The following is a 27,285-nucleotide window of genomic DNA, read 5'->3' as shown; positions in this document are numbered from 1 at the left end:
TCTGTAGGCGATTCAAGAGTGTGTATCGATATGTGCACTACTTCCATATTTTCGTAGGATTATGTGAAATAAAAATTTCCGTGTTTGCACCACCACAAAATCAGTGGATATTATAGAGATTAAAACAAAATTTGCACTTTTCCAAAGTTTGCAAAGTGCACATTTTGTTTTTATCATAATGACGAACATCCACTACATCTCGCCTGAATCTGTTGATTATAGAGAGAGGTTGGGTCGATGTTTCATTTTATTTAGGCAACAGGTTAAATTCGAAAGTGGGTAATTGTTGGGCAAAATGCAATTCATGTGCAGGAGAGTTCGCTCGTTTAGCTGCTGCACTCATGATTAGAAGTACTCGGGGGTTGATCCCCCGAGTACTTCTAAACATGAGTGCAGCAGCTAAATGTGACCCGGAAGGACTTGCGCAAATCATTTTGCCAAATGTTAAGAATTCCATGTAACAGTGGTTTTTCGTTCGTTGGCTCTAATTAGAGAGATGGCGTAACGAAATTATCGGCCTCTTAAACGAGGGCGTTCATGGTCACTTCGAAATGCAGATGAGTCCTTTCTAATAAAACCAATTACCACCACTCTGCGTCTTAAACATGCGCCGTGGTGTTGAGTCATTTTTAACGATATTTAATTCGAGAGTTTCTTTCGTTTAGCACTATTTATGGCAACGGTGAATCTTAGGGTTTTCTAGTGCGGCCTGAGAGTCCTTCTTATTGCATTCTTTGACATATCTTCTCTTTAAGTGATATTTTGGCTACTAATAGGACTGGAAATGATGATGTTAACCTCCCCATTGGATCCGCGCATCAGTAAGAGCTGAAGGTTTTCTTTATCCCGAGGGTTGGCTCCATGTCACATCATTACTATCCTTTAAATGCACAAGGAAAATATATCCATGCCGCAGGTGTCGTTATGCCCCATGGAGTGAGGGTTATGGAGGAAGCTAAGTAACCAGGTAGTTGGGAAGTTAACACGCCGTTGGGCTGAGTCCTGGGTGAACTCTCCCATCGCCAACCTTCGGGTTGATAACTGTGGCTTTTTCGACGGTGAATTGCAATTTTATTGTTGGGAACATTGGGAGCATTTCGAAAAAGGAAATTCATACATTACGTGCAAGCGCTTACAAATCAGTCTGTTCTTTTAAATCTCCGTTTGATCCAATGAAAAATAAGATTTTGCTATGAGTGAGTTGAATGAAGAGGGTGTTTGTATTCTATTTTATATATTTTTTTAACGTTCGCGTTTCCAACGCCGTCGTTCCTCTTCTTAATCCTTCACTATCCCTCCTCCCTTTTCATCGTCGTTCGCTCGTTCCATTCACCGAGCGGCCATTGTGATTGGAATTGCGCGCATTCAGATTGTTGACCCGCAATTAGATCACCGCGGGGAAGTTTTGATTGTCGGCTTTGCCCGGGGTAGACCCCCCGACCTCTTGGGTCGCCGAGAATTCGGCGGTGGGTCAGCGAATTATCCGACCCCCCTAAAGAGGGCAGTGCGGAGGAGGGGGGGCCGTGGAGGACCTCCATCACACGGGGATTAATTTAGGGAGAGTGCACACACACACATTCGCGATCCCATGCACAAGCTTATTTACATACGTGCTTCCGTTGAAGGGAAATTAGGGCCGTGCGACATGGCAACGTCGTTGACGATCGTTCCATATCTCATTGTGATATCTCGATAAAGGGCGAATCACTTATTCGCCCTTTACAACAAAGAAACAATTTGCTTCACCGATAAATCATTCTTCTGTCCTACATTTCGCCCGCATGCCGTCCAAATTACCTATTCTTTTCTTTTCTCTGCCTCGCTTACTTTGCATTCTCCCTCCTTTCCTGGCAGCCACCTCTTCCCTGGCCATGGCTATCATATTTTTCGTTTTGTTTACTTCCCGATGTAATGTAAGCCCCATGTATTTTTCGTATCTGGAGGGTGAAGTGAGGGGTGTAGTTCAGTCTTCTGTAGAACCTCCCCGCGAGCGCTACCTCTACTCGCGTGAGAATTCCCGCTCTCAATTTGTTTGGTTCGTGCTCGCGAAACGTGTGTTCCCATCAGGTGTTCGCACCCACAGCGGCGCCATGGGGGGGGGGGGGGGGAGGTGCCGCACCGATCAATCGCATGCCAGACCGTGGTAAGAGGAAGAGTGGGTGAGGGGAGAAGGAATGGGAAGCCCATCGGTCGTCCAGCTTCGTCCTCTCTCTCTCAATGTTTGCGCTCATCCTCGCCGTTACCTTACCTTTTCCGTTCTGTTTTAGGGTACTTCTACCTGTTTGCTCCGCCAGCTTTCATTTCCAGTTCCCGACCCCGAGAATTTCTACGCTCGATTAAATGTTACGGTAACAGTTCGGTTGTGGTGGGACTTTTCCTCGATGACAAGAAACGCGCTCACTGTTTGCCACCAGGCATGCTTTCTTGCTACTATTTTCAATGCATTGCTTCACTTTCAATGTGACTTATAGTTAAGCCTTATTAGTGGAAAAGTCCTAGCGTGTTCCTTGTCATTACACTTCACTCAAAATGCTCCCGCTTCATGATTTCTTTTTTTTTTAGTGCGTTTGAGATGCGGTTGTGTAATCATTTCTTTGGCCAATCCTTCTGTTTTTCGCCACCTAATCTCTTCCTACCGGAGTAATATCCAAACTATGATTGTTGGCAGAAAGTTGAAACTTGCTTAATATAGGATAGCGATGGCTTTCACTTTTGCTTTCCCTCATCCGTGCTTGTGGTAATGGAACGCTTTCATGTTACTAGGGTGACTTTTTTAGTTTATGGTATTCATATTATGTCCGTAAGCGGGTGATCATTACAGATACAGATCTTCTTGTGATTTAAAACATATTTTCTAGACAAACCTGGATCTTCAGCATTAATTATTGTTCATTGGACATTCGGATGAGAATTTTCCCTGTGTTTATCTCGGAAGTATTGAATTATTATGTGTTAGGTAACGGTGGGGAGGAGATAAGAATAATAGGTGCAGTACGCATTATTTTTGCTGAAATGTCCAGCAGAATGGGCATCCCGTTCAATTTTCACTCGTACCGGAGTAATGTTCACGTACGTGTATTCAGACGTGTACGAGACATACCTTTTTCCGTCAAAATTTGCGGATTAAAGTGGATATGACTCTTTTTCGAATGATCAATCCTCAGGTCGCTGGAAAATTTAAATTTACCGTCGAGTGAAATCACGGACCATTGGGTAGTGTCGTCGTCGAATAAGTATCTCGAGTGTGCTCGAGAAAGAGAGGGATGGTGTTGGGAGGAGATATATCTTTCATGTATGATATTTGATGGTCCCATCTCATGTGAGCCGTGCGCTTAAAGTGGCGTGCGAGTGGGATATATAGTAATATTCAGCCGCGGGACTTGTCCCGCGTCGCACTCGGCAAACAGCCCCCCCATTCATTTATTTGCCCCTTCTCGCGAAGCGTCCGTTGGAAGGACAAGTGTTCCCCCCAGCGGCGACGCCCTCGAGATGAGACTCCCAGCCACTCCACCGACTGTCGCAGCGGGAGAGAGAGAGAGGGAGAGCGACTGATATGAAATCGCTACCTTACGTCTCCGGCGGATAAACCATTTTTTGGGCTGTCGCAGTGAAAGTTCATCGCTCTTGCCCCCACCCCCCTCTCCTTTGCTCACGATCCGTCTGGAGAATAAATGAAAAAATAACGAAAACAGCAGCGCGTGTGTACGAGTACTTGGCTGTGTTCATGAGGCTGTCTCTCTCCCACTCTCCGACTTCCTTCTCCTCTCCCGCCTTCCCAACGTTTCCCTCCCACCCAACGTTTCCCTCCCCGCTGACCTATTTTTCTTTCCCTCTCGTTTTCTCCCTCTCTCGTTTTTATTCGTAGTTTTTTCTCTCTTCTCTTCCTTCTCTCTCTTTTCTCTATCTGGCCCGTTTAAGGTTAGTTGGTAGGAAGGATTCTAGTTTAAATTTCGCTCCGCTAAATGGAGACCAATACCCTTGTCTCCTCCCCAATTGGCCGCGCAATTTTTCAATCTCTCCTTCCGGATCCCCTTCTCACCATTTCGCTCTCACCCCTGACCTATATGTATGCATATATAAGTCTTCGTGAAAAAACCCTCGAGACCGGTGGAGCTTAATATAAACTCGGAGAGAGACAAATAAAGATACGGAAGTACTTTACGTTTCGGAAGTTGTTCAGTTTTTTTCGGCTGGAGGTTATTAATTCGATTTAGGGGGTAGATCACTTTTCTCCGACCGACGAAGGCGGTATGACCATCGAAACAAATTCTTGTCGCATTTTGTAGAAGTTTATCTACTTCAATTATTTTTTAGAATTTCCTACTTTCTGTGTGCGTGGGTGTACATGCAATATAGAAGACACTCGTACATACACGTTTTTCAATCTTGCTGAATTTAATTTATGATTCCCCACACCCAAACTCTCCGTTTCCTTTTTTTCCTCTTTCTATTCCCGTCCCTTTCGCCGCCTTATCCCTGTCCCATTGTCACTGACTCCTTCCCCTAAATCCACGGCGTCTCTGAGGTGTGGTTGCCTGGAGTTGGACCGCTTGGAATAGGAAGGTGGCAGTTGTGGGAGAGGAGAGGGGCCGGCAGGCATCGATTGCCACTGAAAAAGCCAAGCCAAAGAGACCAGACGGCGCCTGCTCTTATGTCCGCTGCCATGGTAACGCCACCACCCCTCCCTAACTAACCTCCCTCCCCCACCACGCATCCTTCCCATTCGCGTTTCCGAACCCCGTCCCTCGTCCGTCCTATTCGCCACCTTCCCCTCGACCCTCCTCTCCCCCTCCCGACAATAACTCGCACATTCAGCAGTGTGTACGGCTCCCCCCCCCCCCCAGCGTGTGCGTGTAATACCCTTCTTCCTTCCCCTGTCCGCTCTTCCTCCCCTCCCCCGTTCTCGTCTCCCTGCGGACCCCCACGGGTCCCATAAACTCCCAACCATCTCCCACCCCCAATATTCAGTTGCACCCGCCGCGACGCTATGTCCGTGGCTTTCCACCCGCCTGCCTCGTTTCTACCAACTCCCCCACGTGTCCTCTCAATCGCCCCCCTTTCCCTCAAACCCAGTCGCGTCGTGATCTCCCTCTCTCTCCCCGAATCGGAAGCACCAAACCTTCCAACCCCCCATCGTTCCCATCTTTCTCCTGTCGTGCTCCTCCCCCAGCAAGAGGGAGCAGGCTGGGGAAGAATGTTGCCGCTCTCCCCTCGTCCTCTTTTTCCCTCGAGTCATACCCTCAGAAAGCATTCGAGGGACACTCCCCCGCTTCAGGTACCTCGGGGTGGTGGACTCCCCTGACCGCCTCCTTCGCTCTCCTTCCTCTTCTCGGCAATGCCTTTCCTTCCCGCACCCTTCACTCCGTCGTCTCCTCCCTCTCCGCCACCTGGGCTCATTAACCCGAATCTCCTCGCCCACCCCCGAGCGAAGGCCGCCGCTCCCTCCAAGGGGATGGTGACCGCTCCTCTGGAGTGCCTCCCCTCTTCCATTTCCCGTCTCCTCGCCCGAGGACTCTTCCTTCAGTCTCCTCTTGTCTCCTTTGTTGCATCCCCTCTCCCCTTTGTGCTGCTCTCATCTTCGCCTCTGCAAGGGGTACCAGAGGATGTTGCTAACTCTGTTGTGGTGGGGACGAAGAGAGAAAAATTCATTGTTCCCATCAGGGCGAGGTGGTATCTCCTTAAAATTTGGAGAGAAAAAGAAAAGGGGAAAATGAAAATGTTACTAAGCCAACCCTAAAAAGATCGTGTAGCGATTTGTAGTTTTCCTATTACTACCTGAACCCATTATCGAATGCTGATTTGACAGGCGATGGTGGTGGTACCCTTTACTGAGCCCTATATAGCTAGTGCCTAAAATTCACGTATTCTACGGTGTTATGGCACCAGCTGGTTTCACTATTCCGCCTACTTTTTCTTGAGATCTGGTTCACCGGAAAATACATGATTTGGGTGAAGCCAGTGGCTTCCAAAGGCGTCATCCAAAATAGAAACACGGCCCTTCGGTCTGTAACCGAACGGTCAATCTTCCCAAGCTATTCCACTTTTTCAGCCATTATTGTCAATATCTCTACCTAAAACTTGAATTTCGAATTTTAATCAAATTTTTATTTGTGCAAATTATTTCCTCACTATTAGTTTCGATCTTGCAAAAGCAGATATTTTGCGTTCGGCTTTCGTTAGGCTCGCCGTGTTTAAAACATGAGAACCAAGAGCTAATACGGAAATTACTTTACCTTTTTAGCCCGAAATTTCCCATTTGTTTTTCTCTGCTCTAGAGACCATTTCTCTTGAGAGGAATCCCGCGCAGGCTTCGATGAGAGATCCTGGCATCGAACGAACCAGATCGCCAAACAACGCAGTGGTTCGGTTTGGACAATTGAGAAGTGGTAGAAGTGGTGAAATTCTTTCCGTGTTGCACAGCTTGATGCGCGAGAGTTTACGCTATGGGTTACTGATGCTGGGATCGGGTGATTTTGCTCTGTCAACCATTGTGATCAATGAAAATCGTTTGGAGAGGGGAGTTATCCTCTGCTTTGGTTTTTGTAAACGTAATCAATCACTCCTTCTCGAACCTCTTACCCTTGAATCGCGCTTCAAGTGTTTTTACCCTACTTCTCTCGGGCTCGGGCACTATCCCAACTCCCCTAACGTTTAAATCGTCTCTATCCCCCCCCTCACCCCAACTATCCCACGTCAATCATATTCCGATTTGACCATTCTGGCCGAACTCCAAGTGATGTCGTCGAGTATTTGCCGCCTTTAAACGGGAGTCAATTCTCGGCGGTGACGTGATGGTTATTGGCCAAGTGCGTATTGGGGCTGACGAGAGAGTTTAATGGCGCTAAAATGCCATTCTAGTTAGCAGGCTCTCGAACGCGTCCAAATGCATTCTAAACTTGAACTGGAGGCCTATTAAGTCAATTCCCAAAATGCTCCGTATTCGTGTTTACCTCCTGGAATGGTAAATCGTTATATTTATTTTATAGTGGATTGGAAGGTCCAAACGGTCTCTTATAAACGTATATTCAAATAAAGGCAGCAAATTGTTAAGGCTACTGACGGAAGTGTTCCTTCGTTAAGGGACCTTATTTCGCAGAAAAACTTCAGGGCCGTGCCTTAAGGAAAAAACAACTTGGTAAGATTCCATGAGCTACAGGTCTCCCCTATTGATAGTGGTTTCCAGGATACATCTGAAGAATCCTATGACTGAACAGGGTTGAGAGGCAGTTCTCTGCTGGTCACTGCGCCATTCCCATATTTCTGTTTAAACTTTAATCACAGTTTTATTTCCCCCTCGACCCTCCTTTTCATCTCCCACGCTCCCTCCTTTTGAAACCTTTCCGAAACCATGCCCTACTTCAGCACTCCCCCTTCTTTATCTTCCCTCGTCTATTCTCTTTCTTCCTCACCCCCTCTCGTCATTCTCCATCCTTCCTTTTCTCCCTTCCCCTTGTCTCCCCCAAGCGCCCCGATTTTTCCGTTCTCTACCATATCTTTTGTCAAATCCTTTCGAGTAAAAAAGATGCCCGAGAGAGGGAAGGGAGCACAAGCCAATTGAAGCGTTTGAGTGGAAGGAGGGGATTATTGTTCCATGGGAATCTGCTTTAAAAAAAACGCTTTCCCTCCCAGCCGTCCACGTGATCACGCTGAAATGAGTGATCGTTATATTATTTTTTCACATGAAACATTTCACTCCTCCGTTTTCCCCCGTCGGCATTTCACTTGCATTGGCGGCGTGGCCTATATCGAGGGTGTTTTTTTTCGTGCTCGGGCGCTGAGCAATGAAAGGAGCAGTTATCGATGATGCAGGACGCGGCTTTGAATGTCTCCTTGAGTTATTTAATAAGTCACTGAGGTGTGACCAATGTTTCTTTTGTAGTAATTGCTATAATTATTTGTAGTAATTGCTATTGGGAAAGGCGGCAAAAATGTCGAAGGGCAGCTCTCTTTTAATGTCTTCATTAAAGAGTTCCTTGTTTGTCGTGTAATTTTCATGACCGTTGGGAATCATTTTCACGCAATCAACTGATGTGCTAATACCACTCGCTTGTCGCTTCACGAGTTGTGCGTGAAGACTCCCTAAGGTTAAACTTTTAAATACGGCAATTTAAAAACGAGAGAACTTATCCGGTTGCATCGCCTGCTACTCGTTACGATTTCAGACACGGTTTGTAATGTAGCACGGGGAAGAAGGAATTCAATCGTGACCTCACACCCACTGGGAATGTATTTTTGGATCAAATGACTGCATTCTTGACGAAATGGGGGTCAACCGCGCGAGTCCCAGTGGACCACCGTGGAATTGGGTCGGGTCCGGGACCTTTGGTGATTCCTTTGCTACCAATTCGACGCTGAATAATTTCTGGGTGCATAATAAATTACACTTCGTAATTATACTTACAATATTCAGAAAAGTAGGCCATCCGTGGAGTGTAAAACTGCGTGACAAACCAACCGTCGCCCTCCACTGTCAATCAAATCACCGCAGTCAATCGAGGGAATCGGGATGTTGCGGTGCCTAACGTAGGCTTCCCACCGAGAGGGCCCGGGTTCAAATCCTGGAGGCGACAGATTTTTCAGTGGTATCTCGATCCCTACTTGAGGTGCTTTGCGGAGAGAACTTGTGAGTACGGCGTCCGTCGGATGGGACGTTAAACTGCGAACCCCTCTTCGCCTTTCGAAAAGAGTAAGCTAATGCCGACGCCAAGTTCCTCCCCACCTTTCCTTTCCCAATCATCCCTAATGGTGCGAATGACCTTAGCTGTCGGTCGCCTCTTCTAAAAATTACAACTACCCAGTCAATCGACGTGGGTTTCGTAGATTTAATTCTGTCATGAAAATTCTTTTACCGAAAATTCCAGTTCCTGATGCTAATAATGCAGCTGAATGAAGCGTAAACAACCCAAATGTATCCCTCCCCACGTGCTCCCACAATGCAATGGGCCATTTTCGCCCCCGGCAGGTACTTCTATCCCGGCGAGAGGATGGATATTGCGTAGTGGCATTAGTGTCCAAGTGGATTTGTATTAACGATGCGAAATGACCTCCGTTGTCGGGCACCTTCGACACCCGTCGCTACCAGTAGGAGAAGCGCTGGTGTCATCTCTTCGCGGTAGGCGTTGCGTAAGGCAGCATTGGAGCGAGTCCTTTCCCCATCTGGCGTTCACTCCGCTGTGGGGTGCTGTGGAAGGGTAGCGAGTGAATTAGTTCCAGCGAGCTGGCCTTCCTGTCCCACAGCGGCTGATCTCATCCTCGCCGGCCGCTTTCTCTAAGTCATATTTCACCGTGGCAATAGCCTAACATCGTGTGGTAGAGCTTTGCCACAATTTGAAACGTGAACGTAATGACGGTGAGGTTGCCAAATCGATCATATATCCCGTCCGAATCAGTCCCGGTTTATTGGTGTCGTTCAGATGTTTTATTCGCTCGCTATTTATGTTGGGTATGCATTGAGCTGCCAAAAAATATTCAACCAGCGTATAATTTCATGGATAGTAACTTCATTATTCGCCAATCCTTTTTTTACCGTAGTTAAAGGCTTTTATTTAATCCTATAAGAGTGTAGTTTGTCTGAAGAGTTGTGTTTGCAAGAATTTTGAATAATTTGGGCGCGAGAACGAGGATGATCAAACGTTCGTTGAAATACTTTAGTTTCTTTTTTAAGATATGCCTCTCCCAATCGAAGATTATTTATGTTTCTAAATACTGTGCAATTCAAAAGTTTTCAGTCTTAATTTGCGTTTCTGCTCGGTTTTTTCTGAAATAGATACACGAGTGACGTGCATAATTGGGATCAGCAACATCCAAATTGTGGTGACGCCCAGGTGTGGATCCGTCGTTATATCGTCCAAGCGAACAACGCACAGGATGTATTAGCGTGTTATAATCGTAACTTAAAATGAGAGGCACGAGCTGGCGTCGCGGAGATAAAAAAATGGGTTACATTTCTTTTGCGTGATTGCCTAATCGCTTCCATTCCCATGTAGCTATGTTTTTCCTGCCTCCTTCCTTTTTCGTCTTTTACGTCATCTCTTTCTCGGAAATTGTGGTCAGGAAAATATCCAATCCTATTATTTCTTCGTTCGCACAGGAAGGCTACACGTCGGCGCGTTCAATCCCTCTCTTCCCTTGAAAACATGGGGATTGTTTAACTTTTTAGTCTTATCTTTTTAGTTTCAAAGAACCGCAAGCCGTTTTTCTGCCGTATTTGCTTTGATTGCTCCGCCTGTCTACTTTACCCTCTTCTTCGTCTTCCCTCGTACGGGGATGGTCGATCTTTTCTGGGAACTGAGAGGCTATAATATCCCGGGATGGTCAGAAAGTCGAGGATGGAAACATGGCGTTTTTGTTTCGACCAAACCGAGAGTGGCCGCTGTTGTTTAAACTACGTCGGTGGGCGATAAAAATTTGATGTAGGGTGAATTATTTCTAACTCCATGGTATTTTGTAAGTGGGAACAACTAATAATGCTTTACGCGCATTTCTAAAGGATTTGGTGTGTTTATGTCATGGGCTGCTTAGCCGATTACCCAAATTCCTTTCGCATTGGTGAGAATGTCTGTATCATCTTTGTTTTCCGAAACGAATGAATGGGCTAACAATCTACAATTTTCTGCACGCTCAAAAAAATGGTCGAATATGTCACTTCAACCTATTTTGTGGGATAATTATATGTGGTATATTTGTAGGTTATTTATCAGATTCTCCTCTGCGCCTAACTTAAATTTCGGAACGATATACATGTAGCTATTAGGCGTTCAAGAGGTAAAAGAAAAATGGCCGAGACGAACCTTTGCTTGATGTCTTCAGTTTGATGGTAAATATTCATTTTCTCTCAAATTATTTCGCAGAAGAAGTAGAGGAATTCAACAAAATTCACTTTCCTTCATCAGATTTTAGCCAGCCATACTTGGCGTCCTAGTTAGGCCCTCCGGCAGTGGTATTTGAGATTTAGTTCAGGTGTGCACTAGAAAGTGTCTTGATTTATGCACGAACTAGAGCACTGCTTGATGTTTCTCAGTACCTCTTTGGATTTTATGTTCATCTCTGTCGCCTTTAATTAACGACTTTCCACCGACAGATCGGTGCAATTAAAATATTAGTTTTCAGTGAGCATGGTTGTGTGAAACCAATTTAAAAACCAATCTGTGTTTTTATAGCAGTTACGGTGAAGAGCCATATGATGGCTTTTGTGAACCTTCTTCTCGCTTTGTTGACTGGTTTCTCTGTAAGGTTTTCCTGTTTCGTCGCCTTAATGAATATCTCTCTCTTAGTCTATCATTTCTTAAAGCAATTACAAAATTGAGTTGAAGCGCCCTGCCTATCTTTTTTTAATTCAAGTTCGGGTTAAATTGTTTCGGCTTGATAATTAATCGTTCTATCGAGTAATAAAACCGTCCTATGCGAGCCATTCTTGATATTCCCGCCTTCAACCTGCAAATTCGTAGTCTCCTTTGGCGTAAATTTTTATCTTTAACAATTTTCGGCAGCTGTACATGCGTACTTTACTGTTTCTAAAGAGGAACAGATTGCGATTCTATGTACACCCTTAGATGCATTCTTATTGAATGGAATGCAAACGGAAAGAACCGCTGAGGAAAAACTGGAATGAGATGTCCGAAGCGTAACGGATGACGTAAGGTTTAAGGCATAAGAAATCATGTCGGAAAAGAGCGAGTCGGTAGACCTAAATGGAGATGCACTTCAAAAACCGACCCCTGGATTAGCGATCCCGATATATGTTAGCCATCAAGACTCAATTAACTTGGCATTCACGGAGGGGTTAAAAATTGGGCGAAGCCTTTCAAAATTACAACACCATCCCAATGTCCGCGACCTCTAGTGGGCCCGTGAAATGGTGGCAGTGGACGCTTTTATCTTTTGAGTGGTCTTTTCAATGGCGGAGGCCACAAGGGTTGGAGAGGCTTTCGCCGTTTGTCATTTCATCAAGGAAAAGGCGAATGTGCAGAGATTTTTTTTCGTCCGTCCGTCTCCGCGCGAATCCATCAGGAGGAGCTCACCTCCCATCACCCCTCCGCAACTCTTCCCTCTTGAAGGGAGAAGGAAGTATTGCCCCGTGCGACGTGGCAGTGGCCTTTGGTCCGCATCGGCAATGAAGATTGACGGACTCGGGATCGAATGCGCCTCCCTCTCTTTCTTTCATATGTTCCCCCATCTTCGAGAGTCGTGTGACGCAGTCGTCGAGGGCACTCCAGCAAAATCCTGACGCTCGCGTTCCATGTGTTATGTTCGAGTGTAATCTCATTATGTGATTCTTAGTATCACGGCCACTGTGCCATTTACGTAATTTTATTTCTCTCAGCGCTTGACTCGTTTGTATTTCCTTTCAAGACACAGTGAAGGTTGAAGGTTATCGCCGTACGGAAATGTAACTTATTTCTGGCTTCGTCATAGTTGCCGTTACGCTGCTGGAAGTTGTATTAAAGAGTTGAGACACCATCGTTTCTCATCTCTTCCTAAATTATTTAACGTATTTCTTGGAATAAGTAATACGATTATTCCGAGATATTTGAGGTGAAATATTGCCCCTATAGACGACGAATTTTTGGAAATGATTTTCTGGTGTTCATATGAACATTTATGTTATTCATCTTGGGCCTAAAGAGTATGTCATTTAATAGAGTTGCTAAGTGACAATGCGTTTTATTTGGGACGCATGCACTTGTCTTTTGGTTACCATTATTGTAAGTATTAACATAATCGGCGTAGTTCTAAATACCATCCAAAATAATGAAGATACGTTTTTTAAGTTGTGTTGCAGTAATATAGGGATTAAAAATTCAGGAATTAATAAGCGTCATTGATTTATTTTCCTTTGTATAGACCATTCTTGATTACCGTAATTGGTTTGCCCATTTACGTCAGGTCGAGTAAGTGAGCTAATGGCAGACCAAACCGAGAGCCGTATTCCGATTAGAATCAATGACCTATTGCAATGGCGTGTTGTGTAACAGGGTAATGTGAATATATGTTAACTTGGGAAAAGACCAATATGAACCTGGGAAATTGACAACTTACGGAGTACTTAATTCTGGACCGCAATCTCTCCTGGAAAAATGATTACTAAGTTCTTATGTGGTGATAAATGAACCTCGGGTCAACGAACTTCCTAGGCTCTTCAAGAATCCAATACGAGCACTATCTGCTTGAGTTTGTAAATTCACTGTTAGCGTTAAGAAACGGGCCCCTGGGCCGTCCGAGCAACCGAGCCGAATTTATTAAGCCAAAATGCCATTACCTGCAACGTTTACGACGTCAAGCGTACTTAAAGAGGTCCGCCTAGGGACCATTTAACCGGAGGGTTTGGCGGGAGAAGTCAGTGGTGTTCCGAAAGTTCAGGGAATGGAATCTAATATCGTTCGCGCGGCCGGATCCCTTGCGTCCCGCATGTAATTGCCCATTTCCCCTTTCCCATCCCCCGCCGAACAGCGTTCGCTCGCCTCCCGAGGGTTCTTTCCTTCCGCGGATCGAACATCTCCGCTATTCCACCCCCGTCTCCCCCCATTCCCAAACGTCCCAATTGGTACGCCCTTCCTCCTCTCCCCCAAGTTCCCAAGGGGGAATGGCTGTTTCCTCGACTTCCTCCGGGTGGGTGTGGGGGAGGGCAGCAGACGTATGTGGCGCGAGGCGAGATGAGGAGGAAAGTCATCAGCCAGCATCCGGGCCTGCCCCCGTCTCTCAGCTCCCAATACCAGATCTCCATTACCGCGTACCACCTCCTGCACCAGGTGGAGGTTCTCTCCCTCCCTCCCCCAACATCCCCCTGGTTTACTCGCGCGAGGGTGGGCGATTGGTAGAGCCAAGGGGGAATCCCGAAGGAAGGGACTGACTTGACATTCACTTTTGACGGGCCCGTTAGCATTTTCGGTCCCGGCCCTCGGTCCGCCCCGAGAGGAAATGGTGGGAAGGTGTGGGAGGGTGCGGCGGCCTGGGTGGGCGATGGAGCGGCGAGGAGAACCTCGTTAGGGACCGCTGCGTGGGTTCGCCAGTGAGCTCGTGAAGAGGGCGCAAGGGAGAAGAGGTGAGGCCTGGTGTTGCCAACCCAAAATATCAGGGGAAGATCGAATACTGCATGAGACCATCGTGGTGATCATCTTCGATTTAATCCCGTCGACTTAGTTTGTTTTCAAACCCGTTGTCCTTTAGTCGATAAGTATGCCGGTAAGTTTGCGCTAAGCATTTTTTTTTGTTAATGGTTTAGCGGTCTCCCTCCGCCCAAATTTAACTCGGAAAATGTAGCAAACGGCATAAATGATGGATGTAAATTGTAAAAAAAATAATAATCTGTGGATATGGCGCGTCAGAATAAATACTCGCGCATGAGGGTATACCCAAAGCAGTGGGAAGAGTGTGAGCTCTTCCCTGGTATAAACGGATCCGTCTCACTCCTCGTTTTAACCATTCCACCATCTTTTCCTCTACGTGTACAATCCCCATCCTAAAAGCTTCTTTCTATGGTTATGGGAATTACGGAAATCGATACAAGGGAAACCGATCGCTTCGGCCTCTTCACGCCTCCTCCACATGCCGCGTCGTGCTGCCAAGGAAAATAATTTGGGTAGTTTCAGAAATACTGCATCAGAACCTTAACAAGAAGGCTTAAAGCGATGATGCATCTCAATTAGACCTGCTGACATTTCCGCGAGCAAACTTAAGCGCCGTTGAAAAGATCACGAAATGTACATGCATACCTTATGTCTTCATTCTAATAATCTCGACGTGAAGAAAAGTGACTGCTTGTGTTAGAGCGCGTGCTCTTAAATGTTTTTCCGTAATATGAGAGCACCACCTCTTAGTTTAACTGAAACGCATTAAACTCGGTCGCTGACGGAATCTGGCTAGCGCCAGCCAAAGGTGGCAATATCACAATCGTGGTATGCGGTGTTGGATAATGGTTTATTTTGATGTGTGCTAAAATATATATTATTTATATAGTACCGTGTTTAGTCGGGAGCGTAGAAATGTAACATTGCATAGGTTTTGGGTGCTTAAAAAATACGCTTGCACCGGTAGAATACTCTTCGTCATATTAGCGTTTGTGTTTCACAAAATTGTGCCCATTTTCTGGGAGGAAAAATCTGATTGTCCCCAAAAATATCACGTGGCCTCTTTCAATTCCGCCCATGGCCGGTTTTGCTTCGACGTTTCCGATGCTCTTGTTTGTTTCCACGTAGAGTAGCTTTCTTCGCGATTGCTTTTGTCGTCAACAGTCGTGTCGCGGAGCATGATTTTTCCCCTCGGAAGAAGATAGACCTTGACACTGTTCTGCTGGTGGAGGAATTAAATCAGGAGGGAATAGGAAGTAGAGGCGATGAGGATGTACATTTCTATCTGATTTTTTAAAAATCTCGCGGTTATTCAGGTGGCCACGGCAACGACGTCCGTGGGATTGTTTTTTTTTGTTTCGGGAGGCGGAAGGTAGACTGTGGATTGGGGAGGAGTGGGGGCGGGTTGAGAGTTTTCCCGCGTGCAGGTGATTATCTGTCGAGGAGAACCGTTTGATCGTCATTCCACCCTTTTCGCCGTCCCTTCAATATGCCCCGTGCCCGTTCGAGCGTTATTCCGCCCTTTACCGAGTTCTGTGAGAGGTGGGAGGGACGACGGGAGAGGGGAGGAGGTTAGGAGCGGAAGGCTTTTGAGGAAGCGTGGGGGGAGAGGCGGCCGTGTCTCAATCTTTGGGCCCATCTTCTTATTCAGCGGCGCGGAAAAATTTTCACCGTTAAACTCTTTCGGGGCGGCCCATTGGTTTGGAGGGGGTGGGACGGGAGTGGCGATTTGATATGCGCTGTGGAAATTATTGACGTACCGAAGTTAGTGCATTTGTCGCGCGTGCGGAGGGGCCTACGAGTACCTTGGCGTTGGGGCCACATTGTCGGTGAATGACAAAATGATAATGCGGTGTGGGAAACCATGGGGCAAGGATATTGTGAACGACTTTCGGTATTTTAAGTGCGCCGATAAAAAATTTGATTAAAACAACCAAAAGCGTAGTGAACTCTCCCCTTTCGTAAATGTTGATAAAGGGCCGATGCAAGCAGACTGTTGTGAAAGCTATTCCGTGTAGTAAATATTTCATGTATAATTTTGCTTGAAATAATAAAATCGTACGCGTAGTTTAATATTAAAATACCACCGTCCTTAAAGCACTTAAACTTTGCCCTCAAACACGGATTCACCGCTGTGAAAAGTAGTTGGTATTGAATGTAGGTTTTTGGTTCATATTGTGCCTGTTGTGAAAAGCAACAATTGAGGTTGTCGATTCTGTATCAAATCCGCATTAATATTTTTTTTAAATATCTACTTGTTCGATCTGGTGATTGTTTTGCAATATAAGTAGCAGAAAGAGGCTTCAGGTTGCTCACCTCTATCGGTCCTTGGCCAATAGAGAGGGATTTCATTGTTCATTGGCTCGGGGACAATCGAGGTGTAAACTGGCACGTGACTCGATTGACGTGTGATCGCTGTCATCGGGGTACTTGCAATACCGTCACACCGGGGGTATCTTCTACCTCCGAACAGGAGGGAAAGGAGGATTTAGTCTCTCACGTGTCATCAGCCTATTCCCAAAGCAGCCTTCCCGTGCCTACCCACGTGTACTTTCTAGAATGATGTCAAGGGCTCGAAATACGCACCGGTCGATTGAGGCAATGATGGAGACATGATCCATTTTTCGCCTAGATGGGTGCTCTGGCATCGTGTCTATTTTGGGCCCCGATAACTGAAATCGGTGTGTGTCGCGTTCAGCAATCGAATCGTTTGGCTCAGTAGGATGGAAACTCGAAAATTCACGAGAAAGAGTTTACATTTTTTTTGCAGATCATATTATTAATTGGTCCAAAAAAAGTATAGCTATCCATATTCATTCAAGTTAAATACATAGAAGTTTCAGGAATGCATGATAAATATTAACAACGATAAAGATAATATATACAAATTAAATGAAATGGTGATGGGTAGTTCAGTGTGTAGAGCGTTGGGATATTGACCGGAGGCCCCGGGTTCGATTCCCGGGGATGCTTCTGGGAACCCTCGGCTTCATCCAAGTTGTTCGATCGTTCGGGTATCAGATCTTCCTTGGAAAACAGACAGCATAGGGGAAGGAATGCTTCCCCTCTATCCTGATGCGTGAATTTCTCACGCTTTTGGGAATAGGTGAGCTCTATCCTCACCTATCAAACGGATCTTCGGATGATAACGGTAGAAATGTCGTGTATATTTAATGAGAGGATTAATGGAAATTATTCTCTTCTGCTTGCGAGTGTTTGTCGTATCGCTCGGCGTCAGACTGAATGTCATTGTGCTCTGTGAAACAACGCTATCGACGATCAAGAACAAGGCTGCGTTGCGGAGTACGCCTAGTCCCTTCACTATCGGTAACCAGTTGTCCATCCCTACCTACACTTCCCTCGTTCCTTGGGTAGCGAGTTCGCTATCGGAAAACCCCATTATCGGGAGCCTAAGTGACCTCATTATTGGGTACACGGTGGAGGAGGTATAAGATTCCAATCGCGCAAAAATATCTTTTCTCTATATCAAAGAATATTTTGTTTTCGAGACCCTCTCATGGGAACGTGACTCGATTTTGAGACGTCGCAAGTTTTGCACCTGTGGACAGTGGGACTTGCTTATAGGGGCAAATTTTGCATCATTTATTATTATAAACCATCGTTTAATTAGTAAGTTTCACGAGTGCAATTCATTGGTTAACTTAGTATTCTGGGCAACGCCGCATACTGAACTAATACCGAACACCATGGAGGATCGAAAAGAAAATGGGTTGACTGTGCGCCGAGAAGGGAGTGGCTGCTCAGAGAAACGCTGGAACTTATGGGGGAAAGGGAAACCCTAACACACAAAGGAAAAAGACTTGATCAGTGACCTCAAGGATGGTAGATAATTGAGCGTCACAAGTAGAAACCATTTAAATTTTCGTGAAATGTTATTAAACTCTATGATAAAGACATGCGTAATACAATAAACGAAGTTTTTGCAATGTAAAATATAGTCAACCATTAAATAAATGCTTTTTTTTAACCATTTAATTTCCATGACTCATAATGAGGTACTAACGTCCTCAAAAGCAGGAGGAAGAACTATTCTATAAGAAAAATTCCCTGTATATTTTTTCCTTTATCGTAAAAATGGGCCTCGGAATGAAATAATTAAATCATCGACCAACTTCATATTTTGAAGCACCAATGGATTAATGAATGCGTGGCATTTGGTGACGTGTCTTCGCTGGTCTTTTTTTGCACGGTTGAACCTCAATAGAAATGATTTCCATCTGGATTTTTGTCTGGTAAGAATTTCGGATCCATCAGGTGATTTAATCCATCGCTCACTTCTCCAAGATGTTTTGGGGTCATAGAATTAACGGTCAGCGGCTCCTACTAACAGGTGGGAATAATGCGACGATAATGCAACCCACGTTTGCGTAATTGTAATTTCGGGACCGTCCTTCTCTCTCCTTTGGTCATGCTCTTGATGTTCGTGTTCGGTCTTCTTCCATTGCTGTCTCTCAGCAGCTCTTCGGCCGAACACAGTCGACTTAAATGGCGCCGCACTGGGGCAGTGGGTCTTGTAAAAAGCGTAGCGCGCCCATAGCTGGCGGTGTAAAATCGCATTTGTGTCTTCTGGGAGGCGCTGCCTCGCCCGTGTTTGACTCCATTGAATTCCTAGGCCAGTTTTCCAGCGAAACGGTCGCTCATGCGCCCTTGTTGATTCCCTGAACCACGCCTAGGATATAGGCCACCGGTGTTGAAGCCTGGTATTACGTCGTTTCTGTCTATCCGCTGTCGGATTCACAAGGTGAATTTTAAACCTGCAGCACTGTGTACAAGAAACGCGTTCGATTTCATCTATTAGGAAGATTAACGAGATACTAAGGTGTATTGGTATTAATTCTCCAGCGTAAATCGAAAATGTGAAGTTTTCGTAATATCTAGTAATCGAAGAATTTCCGAATCATGATGTGACAGCGATGGACCAGTAAAAAGAATGCAAGGTTTTTGAACCCGTCAATGCTAATGGAAACGAAATAGGTTTAACCAATACTTGTTTTTTTAATTCGTCTTTATGTGGTCAGTATCGTCTCGTTGTGCTGTGATGTAGTTTTTAGCTGTACTATAAAGGTTTCATAATTTATTTTCTCTGCCGGGTTCTCTGATGGCTTAAATGTCATCAGCGCAGGCGACCTCCCGTGACTTTGACGAAGTAGACAACGTGCAATCAAGAGCTTAGGTTTTAATCATCGAAGCTTTGGCCAATTAGTTTTTCATTGAAGCGATCAAGTTCAGCATACATTAAGTCAAACTCGAGGTCAAACTCTGTTCTGTACGTGTGCTTCTGTTGAATATTACCGCCCATAACTTGTCGAAAACATCCCTTTTGAAAGAAGTAAATGTGAGATAACTGCGTGTTCTCCCTGCTGTCATGGCCACAAGCCGAACGGACCCATGTTCATAGAACGCCTCTCATACGAAGCAATGCGGCAAAATCAATACGTTAGGGCATTCTATTTGCTGACCTTCAGTTCTTACGTTGGACATGCTGAGAATTGCGAATTCATTTAATCGCTGTTATGAATCGTAATTAAATATTATAATCACACCAATTTTAAGGTTCCATATTAAAACTTTTTGGAAGATTATTTGAAACTTACCTGATTTATAAAAATTTGACCGTTTATTTTTTTTCTTGTTGGTAAAATTGTGATGAGCTCTCAATATTCCGGCATTATTCATTGCATATCAGTGGTGTATTATGCAATATTTAGTTAATGAGCTTATCAAATTTTAGTTTCAAAGTCTACTAGCTGCCAAATATTCTACAAAGTACTCTTAACACACACAGAAAGTAGTGGTAAATTTTCAGACCGATGCTGTTGAATTCACCACCGGTTTTTTGTTTGGGGGAAGAGGTGGAAAAATGGTGAGATCTGATTGTGTGGCGTAAATAACCTCGTGGGCTGCAGTGGTTGCAGCCCTGAAGCGCGAGTTCAGGCGACCCGCTAGCCGAGTGGGTACCGACAAAGAGGACTGGCGAATTGAATGATGTTGTCTCAAACTCGACGAGAATGCTTAAAACCTTTTATGTCTATCTGGAGGGTCTGCTGCCCAGCAAATTCTATGGCTCAAGCCGTCCCCGGCTCCTCATATATTTATAGAACATTTTCAGCCATGGGCGGTGCGGCAAAATCGATACCTTCGTATTAATGCTGACGGTGTGAAACTTCTGAAGTGTCGGTGCTCGGCTCTCGACACGACTCCTAAGCAGTAATGAACAAGGACAAAGGACCTAGTCACAATGAACTGAGGCTTGTAAAAAACGTGCGGGCACGATGAACTATTATTTAAGAATCTAATGAGGCGTCAGGGCTGCTTTCTTTTATCTGGGATGGGCCTCTAAATGAATCCTTTTACATGTTTCTTTTGTGTGAGATTGATTCCATTAATGAGTCTTCTCCTCAGAAGGCAGGGTATCTAAAACCACCGCCTCTTGTATGGCTCCATTTTACACCCGATTGGCAATCATGGGAAGAGTCTTATTGTGTGAGCGCAAAAAGGAATATTTTTGAATCGATCCATATCTTCTTTTCAGTCTGTCGATCACTCGAAAGTTTATTTCAAGCGTTCGTTTATCGGTTTGGACAAACAATCACTTGAGCGAGAGCGACCGATCACGCCTATTATACATACATGCCTGCCGCCCGAAATACACCTTTCCTCTCTCCGAGAATCATAGTCGGGAACGTTATATTTGAGACCGATTCGAGTAATGCACTCTAATCTCTATTTCCTCCCCACGTTTCTCCACCGATTCCACCCATGGGTTATCTTCAGCAGCGAGCCACTTCCTTCCGAGGTGGACGAATGCTCGCTTTAAAGGAGACCGTCGCATTCCTTAGTCGAAATCGTCTTAGCGCGAGGAGAAATATTTACGATCGCCAAATGCGTGCACGCTTTGGAGGTGGGTGGGGGGAAGTATTTCCGTCCCGTGGATCATAGTTCAGGCGCCGAGTTCTGGCTTCCCGGCACAGGAAGGAAGGGAAAAAAATCGAAACCAGCTCTCGTGCTGGATGGTGTGAGGGATTGATATGGGTGCCGGTTGATTGATACGTTCTCTTTCGGGGGGGGGGGGGATCTAACTTTTGGAATGATCTGTTTGCAATGAGTGTTCGTTCGAGAATTAATGCGAGCAAAAATTAAGCCGCCTCCGTCGTCGCCTGTCCAGAAAACGAATTGGTGGATGGGCGGGAGCTGCGCGGCGTGTTTTTGGAAGCAATATGTCCACGAAGCTACGGGTAAGATTGACTCGTATCTAAGGACATTTCGATTGGCTCGCTGCGTTCCTCCTTGCTCTTCATAATTTTGGAAATGTTTTCTTGCCTTAAATAACGGTTGTATTGTTACGTCTCGGGCTCCAGCAGGCAGATATTTCAGCATTTGCAACTTCTATTTCATTGAATGTTAATCTAGGTTTTGGTCAATGACCTTCGTGTGATCATGTCTTAGACATGCGTGAGCGTGCCAAGCTCCTAACGGAAACGTTTCTCCGGCATTAAAATAGCAGAAAATGAAATTTTGTGTAAATGCACTGCGTGGCTCACTTCTGAAGTCTTGGTAATCATATTATTGGACAAACGCTTTCTTTTGAAGAAGTTTCGAAATATATTACGAAGAGGGACAGTATTATCTGCTGATAGACTTTTTTTTTGGGTCAAGTAAGTCGCTTTTCTTGGGTCAAGCGAGTACAAAGCAGATTAGCTATAAGAGGCAAGAAAAACACATTTTGGAATCGCCATTGCATATTATTTGTTCTGTATTCTTGCAGAAAATTAATGATTATCCCGTTTCATCAGTTAACCCCATGGTACTGGTGCAACAAGGCTAATAAATTCCAAAGTAATCTTCGATATTATCAATGACTCGTTGCCAATTGCATTAATTTTTGTGTGAAATTAAAATATGTACATAGGTAATCATTTTTTTATTGCCTCTTTTATCTACCTGCTTCGCTTTGCACTTATTTGATCCAAAGAAAAGTAATCAGGCGAGAATATTGTAGCCTTTTATTGCATTTTGAAAGTTCTTCAAAGAAAAGCGTTAGCCTGAAGCAAGGCTTGCCAAGACTCCTGAACTGACTCGCGCAAGAAAATATTTAGGCAAAAGTATTCTAACAATCCGAATGAGGTTAATAATGGAGACGTATCATGGGTTGTAAACTGATTCTAATGGATGTAAACCGATCCATACTGAAAAAATTAACTTGCTAAAAAAATTCAGTCTTCCGTTTCTACAACACCGCTCTTAGTTCATTAATAAAATTCGCGTATTGGCTGGTTCAAGATAGCTCTTATTATAAAGGCCATTTTGTGTCAATAAAAAAGTGTGCGACAGAGTATTGATGAAAAATATTTAAAATATTGGTGTACTCTTCGCTGAGGATTCAAACTTTTGAGTACCTAACGGAATGTAAAAATAATAAAAGTGTAGAAATTCTACTATATTTTGCAAACGGGTGTGTCTGTTTAACATCGGGTTTGTAATCAGTAGCAGCAAGTTAATGTAATAAGAGCTGCGTTGGCGTGTAGAGTTATCGTATTTACATTAGCCAGCCATTGACTGACGACAGGCACAACATCAAGGCGGTGTGTCCGAAGGCAATTTTGTCCGAGTATATGTTTTGCTCTCCCGAGAACCCGATACTGCAGCACTTGACACCCACGAAACAGCTGTGAAGCAGCCTTGGCTCGCGCCTGACGTGCAGTTCCAAAAATTGTTGTGTAACCGTTTAAAAGGTGCGCTCAAATATTTACGCGCGCGGCGAGGGGAGTTTAAAAATGGACAACGGAATGTAAAAATAATAAAAGTGTAGAAATTCTACTATATTTTGCAAACGGGTGTGTCTGTTTAACATCGGGTTTGTAATCAGTAGCAGCAAGTTAATGTAATAAGAGCTGCGTTTGCGTGTAGAGTTATCGTATTTACATTAGCCAGCCATTGACTGACGACAGGCACAACATCAAGGCGGTGTGTCCGAAGGCAATTTTGTCCGAGTATATGTTTTGCTCTCCCGAGAACCCGATACTGCAGCACTTGACACCCACGAAACAGCTGTGAAGCAGCCTTGGCTCGCGCCTGACGTGCAGTTCCAAAAATTGTTGTGTAACCGTTTAAAAGGTGCGCTCAAATATTTACGCGCGCGGCGAGGGGAGTTTAAAAATGGTTAGTTCGAGGGGGGTGGGCCCTTGTGGTTGGCGTCGGTCGGCGCGACGTGGCTTGGTTTCCGAGTCATCCATCGGAACGCCTCCCTGCCTCCATTCACAAAATGCCCAGTGATCCCGAAATAGTGCGTCCGCGTCAGCTTCATGGGCGGATTCAAACATCGAGTTCTTCTAGGATTTCTGAACTCATAACTGCCACTGAAATTTCGTCCATCTTGTTGAAAGGAAATTAAGTTGTTATTATGTTTATGCGTTGAATTCATCTGGCACATGCGAAAGGCATTTCTTATTGTATTAATTGCGGTTAATCATGTTTCATGGAATGATTCCACTGGAGTTAGAGAGTTTAAATGCCTTAGATTAAAAAAGACAGCATACCTGTATAAGGGAAGCATAGCTGTACTATTTTAAGTAATGTTCTTCCGATCGAACGTAGGTTTTAGATGGGCCTGAAGCACTGTGGCCCTCTGAAGAACTGGACCTTTCTAAGGACTCTGTAACTATCGAACCATTTGCATGGCAATATTAGGTTATTTATCAGATCAACATACTTCTCGCCTTCCTTCGTGTCGTTCAAAATTCATTTTCCGCGGAATACAGCCTTGACGTGGTGGATGATCTAGCTTATTCTGATGACTCCTGGAGCTGTGCTGGCGGGAGCAATAATATTTCCTCCTGGTACGGTCACCTATGCCAATAATTGGTCAAAGGTTAGGAGTCAGACGAAAGGTAGTCCACGGGGTGTCTGTTACGCAAAGATACTGCAATGGCTTCTGAACTCAAGAGGGGGCGATCATCCACGTGATGGTGTCAATTAAAAGCGCATTGAGGAAGAAAAATTCTCAATTATTTTCCCATGAAATGATAATGGTAGAAATCGTTAGTATGATGATTTAATGGTTTTTGTGAAAACTCTGTTCCCGTCATTGGGCACTCTCGATTCCAAAGTCTTAGCATAATACACCATCTTTCAGTAAGTTGATATATCCTAAGTAAACTTGCTTTTTGCCATACATTTAATTTTGTTTTCTGGTGGAAATATTAATTAAAAGACCGACTGCAAAATATTTCACTTCTCGTTCATAATTTAACTAAGCTGCGCTGCAAAGACAGCAACCTCTCCCCCCCCCCCCCCCCGCGCTAGGTTTGCACAGTATCCCTCCGCCCTGCCACCGCCGACGGAGCGTCCCCGTCATCTGGGCACGTTGTGATGCCCGCTGCCCTTGACGAAGGTGGTCTCAGCCCCCCCTCACGTCACACTTCTCAACTTCCTCGTTTTGTATGATTGGATTTTTTTTCACCACGTTGCCTGCTCCCATCTTCATCTCTCTTCGCCTTCCTCCTTTTCCCCATCTGCAATTAACCCCACCCTCCCTGCAAGCTCCCTTCCCCGAATATCCTCCCTCCCTATCCCCTATTCGTGTAAAGAGCGAACCGGAAAGAGTTAACGAAGGAGCGTGCTGTTTTTTTTTATTTTTTATCATAATCCTGCCCGCCAAATGCTCCCCAATTTGTGGTTGTCGCTCGGGTTTCTCATTCGAAAACTGTGCGCGGGCCTGGGCTCAAGAAATTCGTCGATGCTTCGCCACAAGCTGTCAATCCGAGTTTATTTCATTGGCAGTCCACCAGGAATAGTGTGGATTCAGATTATTCGTTCACATTGATTTTCCGCCTTTTATCTTGGAACTATTAAACTGGAAGGAATTGAATCTTATATTATTTATAGGAAAAAGAAATTATATTTATTTGGTATTGGGGTCCTACTTCTACAATTGCAGTCGTATGTGTAAGGCCCTTGTTTCACTCAGTAGTAACTCCGAATTTTAGATTTCATGCGTTTGAAAAAAATATTATTTTGAGATTTACTACATTGCTGCTTAAGATTTTCTTTGGTGTTGACATTAATTTCTTTTTCCTGCTCGCTGCAATGTAGAGAGAAATATGAACGAAGTGATTGTTTTTTCATTTGCGTTATACAAGATAACCCTTTTTAGCTGTCCACGTTGACATGGCTGCGTGTTTAGAAAATTGAATTGGGTTATTTAGAATCTTTCTTGAACCCGCCCGAGAGCCGACTGACTAATAGGACGGCTTGAGCTTGTTACGTGTCGGCTAGGTGACAGGTTGACGGGCGTACGATGCCTACATATTGTCCAAGGCTGAGGGAGTACCCCCCAGTGCGATCTCCCTCGTTCGTAAATTTTTCCTTCCAAGTTGCGTAAATTATAATCGGCATTATGAAAAAATCTCATCTTAACACTGCAAATTCTATGCTGCGTCAGCGGAATTAGTTACCCAACATGGTGACAGAAAAATCAGAACTTGGAAGAGGTTGTTTTGTTTGCTCAGGTTGGTTGTTTTGATCGATCGGATTAAATTATTTACCTAAGGATGTACTCAGGTTTCATCATTAGTCCGAAGAAATATTTAAAAATTAATAATTACGAAATGAAAATTGAATGCTAGTAATATTATTATTAAAATGCACGTGCAGTATTGTCAGGTTGCACATAAATCCCTAGCATCACAATCAAGCGTGAAACAATAACATGAATGTTTCAAATACAATCTATCAAAAAATAAAAATCAAATTAGGCAAAAGATACTCGTGCAGAAAACATCTAAACGCCAATCTCTCTTTAAAAATTCCCATCCCATAAACAACAGATTATGTAGACCTTATTAATGTCCCCTGTCAACGCCCCTGTCCCCATATATCTGTCAACATTATTAATTTTGCCAAATGGCTCCTAATTTGTGGTTTTCCGCCTGGGTTTCTCATTCCATAACTGAACGCGGACTTGGGCTCGAGAAATTCGACCCTGCTTTCTGGACTTAAATTTCCATGGTAGTACTTCATTCAGATTCTCTTGCGTATTTACATTCTAGGAGTTGTGAGTGCTCTTAGCGGTTGAATTTTGATAAAATTTTACTAATAAATAGGCTAAGGATGTTTTGCTGGCAGTAAAGCAAATTGCAATAATTCCATTTCCAATCTTCCCTTGTCCATGTGAAAGGTTTTAGTGTAGTTCTGTAACTTCATCATCGTATTATGTATTCAAAATTTCTAAGCTTCAGAGCGCAATAGCGCTTGCTCATATTTTGCCGTACATTTTTCATTCTAGGTACGTGTGAAAGGTGATTCGCTTTGAAAGACCTCCAAGTTATCTCTTGTCATAATACTTGTATTGGCAAAAGTAATGATAATATTAAACTTACATCAATGCAGCTGATAATTTACTCTTCTCGTCGTTTTGCTGGGTAGACTAACCTTGAATTCACTCAATTATCCACTTAGCAGTCCATAAAAAATATGTTTGTATGAAAAAAATCCGCGCAACGGTCTAAATTGACGACGTTTTATTTACACACAATGGCACTCTCGTTTTCTAAGCGTATTTAGGTCGCCTTTTATTTTCATTTATTGTCAGAATATTTTCCAGCTTATCGTTAATCTCTTTCAGGAGTGAAAACAGTGAATCCCTCTATTGTTTTTCTTGGCTGTTACGCGAAATTCCGTCGTCGGAAACAGCCACCGTGGGAAATTTCTTCCCTTTCGCTCCCCTTGTCCAGGGCTCGTGTGTCCCGGGTAAAGGCGTCCGTCTACAGCGAATCCAAAGTGATTTTCTCCTCTCGGCCGGCCGGTGACATTCGCCCTTCGTTCGTCCTCTTCCCGCCGGGCTCGAAGGGTCTTTGAATCCCTTCCGAGTGCAGTTTTAATCAGCGCTGCTCCGGGGAGCGACGAATGGTCCCCAGAGGTGACTGCACTCTTGCCTTTTGCATCTTGCGATGAGAACAATGAGGCGACGTTCTGCCGGTCTGTGCGCACTCCCTTCAAACACGGTTGAGTTTGCCCGGAAGTCCACCGACCGCGAAAAATCCCAAAGAAAATTCGCTTAAATTCCCACTCGGTGTCATTGTACCCAAATGTTCTCGTGAAGTTGGCCGCCACGAAGTCTACAGTCAAAGGAGGATGTGCATAGATATCTGAGCAAGTTTGGTCTGACAGGTTTTTTTTCTGAAGTCTATCGAGAAAACCG

The 27,285-nt window shown here is 44.6% G+C and overlaps 1 protein-coding gene across 10 annotated transcripts in view; it reads left to right on the top strand.

Annotated features, from left to right (window-relative positions):
* The window catches only part of Unc-115a (Uncoordinated 115a), a 179,108-nt gene that overhangs the window by 101,486 nt on the left and 50,337 nt on the right, over nt 1-27,285 (top strand). The window lies entirely within an intron of this gene.

This window comes from Hetaerina americana, unplaced genomic scaffold, assembly GCF_022747635.1.
Source record: "Hetaerina americana unplaced genomic scaffold, ioHetAmer1.1.p SCAF_2, whole genome shotgun sequence".
Taxonomy (NCBI): Eukaryota; Metazoa; Arthropoda; class Insecta; order Odonata; family Calopterygidae; genus Hetaerina; species Hetaerina americana.
This window is presented reverse-complemented; position numbering and strand designations above follow the sequence as displayed.